Source organism: Coffea eugenioides, unplaced genomic scaffold, assembly GCF_003713205.1.
Source record: "Coffea eugenioides isolate CCC68of unplaced genomic scaffold, Ceug_1.0 ScVebR1_1430;HRSCAF=2277, whole genome shotgun sequence".
In the NCBI taxonomy this organism is placed as follows: domain Eukaryota; kingdom Viridiplantae; phylum Streptophyta; class Magnoliopsida; order Gentianales; family Rubiaceae; genus Coffea; species Coffea eugenioides.
In genome coordinates this window covers 1-6,935 of record NW_020861833.1, presented here as the reverse complement: position 1 = coordinate 6,935, position 6,935 = coordinate 1, and the positions used below count along the sequence as shown (strand labels likewise).

Sequence of the window (6,935 nt, the reverse complement as noted above, 5' to 3'; positions counted from 1 at the left end):
GAAGAAGCAAAATATAAAGCAATCGTTCCGAAGGACCTAAATTACTACAGGATAAAGAACGAATAGAAATTTTGAATTTCGAAACAAAAAAGAGAGGGGTGCAACAAGAGGAATTCCCAGGGGGTCACCCATCCTAGTACTACTCTCGCCCAAGCATGCTTAACTTCGGAGTTCTGATGGGATCCGGTGCATTAGTGCTGGTATGATCGCACCCGCCATGTTCCTTTCGCATTATTTTTTAAACTACCCCGTCCTGCGAAGCAGTGTGGCTTTTCTAGACCGAAATTCATTTTAAGCGTCAATTCAAGCATTTTCCTATTATCCTTTTATTTATTTGCTTTCATATTTTTTTTTTGTTATTGATTTGCCCCCCGTTTTTTTCCATCATCCCGCAACTCTAAATTATCATGAAATCAATCCTTCACGCTTGCGCTGATACATTTGCGCCGACAAATTTGAGCGACGATCCGGGCTTTGATCGAGCCGTGCCGTTCCTGATTTGTCTCGCGCCTTCAGATCCGCCTTCATGCTTCGAGAAGAAGCAAAATATAAAGCAATCGTTCCGAAGGACCTAAATTACTACAGGATAAAGAACGAATAGAAAATTTGAATTTCGAAACAAAAAAGAGAGGGGTGCAACAAGAGGAATTCCCAGGGGGTCACCCATCCTAGTACTACTCTCGCCCAAGCATGCTTAACTTCGGAGTTCTGATGGGATCCGGTGCATTAGTGCTGGTATGATCGCACCCGCCATGTTCCTTTCGCTTTATTCTTTTAAACTACCCCGTCCTTCGAAGCAGTGTGGCTTTTCTAGACCGAAATTCATTTTAAGCATCAATTCAAGCATTTTCCTATTATCCTTTTATTTATTTGCTTTCATATTTTTTTTTGTTATTGATTTGCCCCCTGTTTTTTTCCATCATCCCGCAACTCAAAATTATCATGAAATCAATCCTTCACGCTTGCGCTGATACATTTGCGCCGACAAATTTGAGCGACGATTCGGGCTTTGATCGAGCCGTACCGTTCCTGATTTGTCTCGCGCCTTCAAAAAAAAGAGGGGTGCAACAAGAGGAATTCCCAGGGGTCACCCATCCTAGTACTACTCTCGCCCAAGCATGCTTAACTTCGGAGTTCTGATGGGATCCGGTGCATTAGTGCTGGTATGATCGCACCCGCCATGTTCCTTTCGCTTTATTCATTTAAACTACCCCGTCCTGCGAAGCAGCGTGGCTTTTCTAGACCGAAATTCATTTTAAGCGTCAATTGAAGCATTTTTCTCTTATCCTTTTATTTATTTGCTTTCATATTTTTTTGGTTATTGATTCCCCCTGTTTTTTCCATCATCGCCGCAACTCAAAATTAGTCAGTGAAAGTCAATCTTCACGCTTGCGCTGATACATTTGCGCCGACAAATTTCGAGCGACGATTTCGGCTTGATCGAGCCGTACCTTCCTGATTGTCTCCCGCTTCAGATCCGCTCATGCTAGAGAAGAAGCAAATATAAAGCAATGTTCCGAGGACCTTTAATATACAGGATAAAGAACGAAATAGAAAATTTGAATTTCAAACAAAAAAAGAGGGGTTGCAACAAAGGAATTCCCAGGGGTCACCCATCCTGATACTATCTCGCCCAAACACGCTTAATTTCGAAGTTCTGATGGGATCCGGTGCATTAGGGCTGGTATGATCGCACCCGCCATATTCCTTTCGCTTTATTCTTTTAAACTACCCCGTCCTGCGAAGCAGTGTGGCTTTTCTAGACCGAAATTCATTTTAAGCGTCAATTCAAGCATTTTCCTATTATCCTTTTATTTATTTGCTTTCATATTTTTTTTTGTTATTGATTTGCCCCCTGTTTTTTTCCATCATCCCGCAACTCTAAATTATCATGAAATCAATCCTTCACGCTTGCGCTGATACATTTGCGCCGACAAATTTGAGCGACGATTCGGGCTTTGATCGAGCCGTACCGTTCCTGATTTGTCTCGCGCCTTCAGATCCGCTTTCATGCTTCGAGAAGAAGCAAAATATAAAGCAATTGTTCCGAAGGACCTAAATTACTACAGGATAAAGAACGAATAGAAAATTTGAATTTCGAAACAAAAAAGAGAGGGGTGCAACAAGAGGAATTCCCAGGGGGTCACCCATCCTCGTACTACTCTCGCCCAAGCATGCTTAACTTCGGAGTTCTGATGGGATCCGGTGCATTAGTGCTGGTATGATCGCACCCGCCATGTTCCTTTCGCTTTATTCTTTTAAACTACCCCGTCCTTCGAAGCAGTGTGGCTTTTCTAGACCGAAATTCATTTTAAGCATCAATTCAAGCATTTTCCTATTATCCTTTTATTTATTTGCTTTCATATTTTTTTTTGTTATTGATTTGCCCCCTGTTTTTTTCTATCATCCCGCAACTCTAAATTATCATGAAATCAATCCTTCACGCTTGCGCTGATAAATTTGCGCCGACAAATTTGAGCGACGATCCGGGCTTTGATCGAGCCGTACCGTTCCTGATTTGTCTCGCGCCTTCAGATCCGCCTTCATGCTTCGAGAAGAAGCAAAATATAAGGCAATCGTTCCGAAGGACCTAAATTACTACAGGATAAAGAACGAATAGAAAATTTGAATTTCGAAACAAAAAAGAGAGGGGTGCAACAAGAGGAATTCCCAGGGGGTCACCCATCCTAGTACTACTCTCGCCCAAGCATGCTTAACTTCGGAGTTCTGATGGGATCCGGTGCATTAGTGCTGGTATGATCGCACCCGCCATGTTCCTTTCGCTTTATTCTTTTAAACTACCCCGTCCTGCGAAGCAGTGTGGCTTTTCTAGACCGAAATTCATTTTAAGTGTCAATTGAAGCATTTTCATATTATCCTTTTATTTATTTGCTTTCATATTTTTTTTTGTTATTGATTTGCCCCCTATTTTTTTCCATCATCCCGCAACTCTAAATTATCATGAAATCAATCCTTCACGCTTGCGCTGATACATTTGCGCCGACAAATTTGAGCGACGATCCGGGCTTTGATCGAGCCGTACCGTTCCTGATTTGTCTCACGCCTTCAGATCCTCCTTCACGCTTCGACAAGAAGCAAAATATTAAGCAATCGTTCCGACGGAGCTAAATTACTACAGGATATAGAACGAATAGGAAATTTGGATTTCGAAACAAAAAAGAGAGGGGTGCAACACGAGGACTTCCCAGGGGGTCACCAATCCAAGTACTACTCTCGCCCAAACACGCTTAATTTCGAAGTTCTGATGGGATCCGGTGCATTAGTGCTGGTATGATCGCACCCGCCATATTCCTTTCGCTTTATTCTTTTAAACTACCCCGTCCTGCGAAGCAGTGTGGCTTTTCTAGACCGAAATTCATTTTAAGCGTCAATTCAAGCATTTTCCTATTATCCTTTTATTTATTTGCTTTCATATTTTTTTTTGTTATTGATTTGCCCCCTGTTTTTTTCCATCATCCCGCAATTCTAAATTATCATGAAATCAATCCTTCACGCTTGCGCTGATACATTTGCGCCGACAAATTTGAGCGACGATCCGGGCTTTGATCGAGCCGTACCGTTCCTGATTTGTCTCGCGCCTTCAGATCCTCCTTCACGCTTCGACACGAAGCAAAATATTAAGCAATCGTTCCGACGGAGCTAAATTACTACAGGATAAAGAACGAATAGGAAATTTGAATTTCGAAACAAAAAAGAGAGGGGTGCATCACGAGGACTTCCCAGGGGGTCACCCATCCTAATACTGCTTACGCCCAAGCACGCTTAACTTCGGAGTTCTGATGGGATACGGTGCATTAGTGCTGGTATGATCGCACCCATAACGTTCCTTTCGCTTTATTCTTTTAAACTACCCCGTCCAGCGAAGCAGTGTGGCTTTTCTGGACCGGAATTCATTTTAAGCGTCAATTGAAGCATTTTCCTCTTATCCTTTTATTTATTTACTTTATATTTTTTTTGTTATTGATTTGCACCCTGTTTTTTTCCATCATCCCGCAACTCTAAATTATCATGAAATCAATCCTTCACGCTTGCGGTGATACATTTGCGTCGACAAATTTGATCGAGCCGTACCGTTCCTGATTTGTCTCGCGCCTTCAGATCCTCCTTCACGCTTCGACAAGAAGCAAAATATTAAGCAATCGTTCCGACGGAGCTAAATTACTACAGGATAAAGAACGAATAGGAAATTTGGATTTCGAAACAAAAAAAAGAGGGGTGCAACAAGAAGAATTCCCAGGGGGTCACCCATCCTAGTACTACTCTCGCCCAAGCATGCTTAACTTCGGAGTTCTGATGGGATCCGGTGCATTAGTGCTGGTATGATCGTACCCGCCATGTTCCTTTCACTTTATTCTTTTAAACTACCCCGTCCTGCGAAGCAGTGTGGCTTTTCTAGACCGAAATTCATTTTAAGCGTCAATTCAAGCATTTTTCTCTTACCCTTTTGTTTATTTGCTTTCATATTTTTTTTTGTTATTGATTTGCACCCTGTTTTTTTCCCTCATCGCGCAACAATAAATTGTCATCAAATCAATCCATCACGCTAGCGCTGATACATTTGCGCCGACAAATTTGAGCGATGATCCGGGCTTTGATCGAGCCGTACCGTTCCTGAATTCTCTCGCGCCTTCAGATCCGCCTTCATCCTTCGAGAAGAAGCAAAATATAAAGCAATCGTTCCGAAGGACCTAAATTACTACAGGATAAAGAACGAATAGAAAATTTGAATTTCGAAGCAAAAAAGGGAGGGGTGCAACAAGAACAATTCCCAAGGGGTCACCCATCCTAATACTGCTCACGCCCAAGCACGCTTAACTTCGGAGTTCTGATGGGATACGGTGCATTAGTGCTGGTATGATCGCACCCATAACGTTCCTTTCGCTTTATTCTTTTAAACTACCCCGTCCAGCGAAGCAGTGTGGCTTTTCTGGACCGGAATTCATTTTAAGCGTCAATTGAAGCATTTTCCTCTTATCCTTTTATTTATTTACTTTATATTTTTTTTGTTATTGATTTGCACCCTGTTTTTTTCCATCATCCCGCAACTCTAAATTATCATGAAATCAATCCTTCACGCTTGCGGTGATACATTTGCGTCGACAAATTTGATCGAGCCGTACCGTTCCTGATTTGTCTCGCGCCTTCAGATCCTCCTTCACGCTTCGACAAGAAGCAAAATATTAAGCAATCGTTCCGACGGAGCTAAATTACTACAGGATAAAGAACGAATAGGAAATTTGGATTTCGAAACAAAAAAAAGAGGGGTGCAACAAGAAGAATTCCCAGGGGGTCACCCATCCTAGTACTACTCTCGCCCAAGCATGCTTAACTTCGGAGTTCTGATGGGATCCGGTGCATTAGTGCTGGTATGATCGTACCCGCCATGTTCCTTTCACTTTATTCTTTTAAACTACCCCGTCCTGCGAAGCAGTGTGGCTTTTCTAGACCGAAATTCATTTTAAGCGTCAATTCAAGCATTTTTCTCTTACCCTTTTGTTTATTTGCTTTCATATTTTTTTTTGTTATTGATTTGCCCCCTGTTTTTTTCCATCATCCCGCAACTCTAAATTATCATGAAATCAATCCTTCACACTTGCGCTGATACATTTGCGCCGACAAATTTGAGCGACGATTCGGGCTTTGATCGAGCCGTACCGTTCCTGATTTGTCTCGCGCCTTCAGATCCGCCTTCATGCTTCGAGAAGAAGCAAAATATAAAGCAATCGTTCCGAAGGACCTAAATTACTACAGGATAAAGAACGAATAGAAAATTTGAATTTCGAAACAAAAAAGAGAGGGGTGCAACAAGAGGAATTCCCAGGGGGTCACCCATCCTAGTACTACTCTCGCCCAAGCATGCTTAACTTCGGAGTTCTGATGGGATCCGGTGCATTAGTGCTGGTATGATCGCACCCGCCATGTTCCTTTCGCTTTATTCTTTTAAACTACCCCGTCCAGCGAAGCAGTGTGGCTTTTCTAGACCGGAATTCATTTTAAGCGTCAATTGAAGCATTTTCCTCTTATCCTTTTATTTATTTACTTTATATTTTTTTTTGTTATTGATTTGCACCCTGTTTTTTTCCATCTTCCCGCAACTCTAAATTATCATGAAATCAATCCTTCACGCTTGCGGTGATACATTTGCGCCGACAAATTTGAGCGACGATCCGGGCTTTGATCGAGCCGTACCGTTCCTGATTTGTCTCGCGCCTTCAACTCCTCCTTCACGCTTTGACAAGAAGCAAAATATTAAGCAATCGTTCCGAAGGACCTAAATTACTACAGGATAAAGAACGAATAGAAAATTTGAATTTCGAAACAAAAAAGAGGGGGGTGCAACAAGAGGAATTCCCAGGGGGTCACCCATCCTAGTACTACTCTCGCCCAAGCATGCTTAACTTCGGAGTTCTGATGGGATCCGGTGCATTAGTGCTGGTATGATCGTACCCGCCATGTTCATTTCGCTTTATTCTTTTAAACTACCCCGTCCTGCGAAGCAGTGTGGCTTTTCTAGACCGAAATTCATTTTAAGCGTCAATTCAAGCATTTTCCTATTATCCTTTTATTTATTTGCTTTCATATTTTTTTTTGTTATTGATTTGCCCCCTGTTTTTTTCCATCATCCCGCAACTCTAAATTATCATGAAATCAATCCTTCACGCTTGCGCTGATACATTTGCGCCGACAAATTTGAGCGACGATTCGGGCTTTGATCGAGCCGTACCGTTCCTGATTTGTCTCGCGCCTTCAGATCCGCTTTCATGCTTCGAGAAGAAGCAAAATATAAAGCAATTGTTCCGAAGGACCTAAATTACTACAGGATAAAGAACGAATAGAAAATTTGAATTTCGAAACAAAAAAGAGAGGGGTGCAACAAGAGGAATTCCCAGGGGGTCACCCATCCTAAGTACTTA

At 42.2% G+C, this 6,935-nt stretch overlaps 12 non-coding genes and 1 pseudogene across 12 annotated transcripts; all 13 read right to left on the bottom strand.

The window, feature by feature from the left end:
• Nucleotides 1–95: 95 nt before the first annotated feature.
• LOC113755352 lies at nt 96–214 on the bottom strand. Its single transcript, XR_003465624.1, has one exon. It is a non-coding gene; the product is annotated as a 5S ribosomal RNA (ribosomal RNA).
• A 416-nt stretch (nt 215–630) lies between these two features.
• On the bottom strand, nt 631–749 carry LOC113755351. Its single transcript, XR_003465623.1, has one exon. It is a non-coding gene; the product is annotated as a 5S ribosomal RNA (ribosomal RNA).
• Nucleotides 750–1,059: 310 nt separating this feature from the next.
• LOC113755342 lies at nt 1,060–1,177 on the bottom strand. Its single transcript, XR_003465615.1, has one exon. It is a non-coding gene; the product is annotated as a 5S ribosomal RNA (ribosomal RNA).
• A 405-nt stretch (nt 1,178–1,582) lies between these two features.
• LOC113755349 lies at nt 1,583–1,698 on the bottom strand (annotated as a pseudogene).
• Nucleotides 1,699–2,114: 416 nt separating this feature from the next.
• LOC113755353 lies at nt 2,115–2,233 on the bottom strand. The gene has a single exon (XR_003465625.1). It is a non-coding gene; the product is annotated as a 5S ribosomal RNA (ribosomal RNA).
• Nucleotides 2,234–2,649: 416 nt separating this feature from the next.
• Nucleotides 2,650–2,768, bottom strand: LOC113755350. Its single transcript, XR_003465622.1, has one exon. It is a non-coding gene; the product is annotated as a 5S ribosomal RNA (ribosomal RNA).
• A 416-nt stretch (nt 2,769–3,184) lies between these two features.
• LOC113755346 lies at nt 3,185–3,303 on the bottom strand. The gene has a single exon (XR_003465619.1). It is a non-coding gene; the product is annotated as a 5S ribosomal RNA (ribosomal RNA).
• A 416-nt stretch (nt 3,304–3,719) lies between these two features.
• LOC113755347 lies at nt 3,720–3,838 on the bottom strand. Its single transcript, XR_003465620.1, has one exon. It is a non-coding gene; the product is annotated as a 5S ribosomal RNA (ribosomal RNA).
• A 395-nt stretch (nt 3,839–4,233) lies between these two features.
• On the bottom strand, nt 4,234–4,352 carry LOC113755345. Its single transcript, XR_003465618.1, has one exon. It is a non-coding gene; the product is annotated as a 5S ribosomal RNA (ribosomal RNA).
• Nucleotides 4,353–4,768: 416 nt separating this feature from the next.
• Nucleotides 4,769–4,887, bottom strand: LOC113755348. The gene has a single exon (XR_003465621.1). It is a non-coding gene; the product is annotated as a 5S ribosomal RNA (ribosomal RNA).
• Nucleotides 4,888–5,282: 395 nt separating this feature from the next.
• Nucleotides 5,283–5,401, bottom strand: LOC113755344. The gene has a single exon (XR_003465617.1). It is a non-coding gene; the product is annotated as a 5S ribosomal RNA (ribosomal RNA).
• A 416-nt stretch (nt 5,402–5,817) lies between these two features.
• On the bottom strand, nt 5,818–5,936 carry LOC113755340. The gene has a single exon (XR_003465614.1). It is a non-coding gene; the product is annotated as a 5S ribosomal RNA (ribosomal RNA).
• Nucleotides 5,937–6,351: 415 nt separating this feature from the next.
• LOC113755343 lies at nt 6,352–6,470 on the bottom strand. Its single transcript, XR_003465616.1, has one exon. It is a non-coding gene; the product is annotated as a 5S ribosomal RNA (ribosomal RNA).
• Nucleotides 6,471–6,935: the final 465 nt, after the last annotated feature.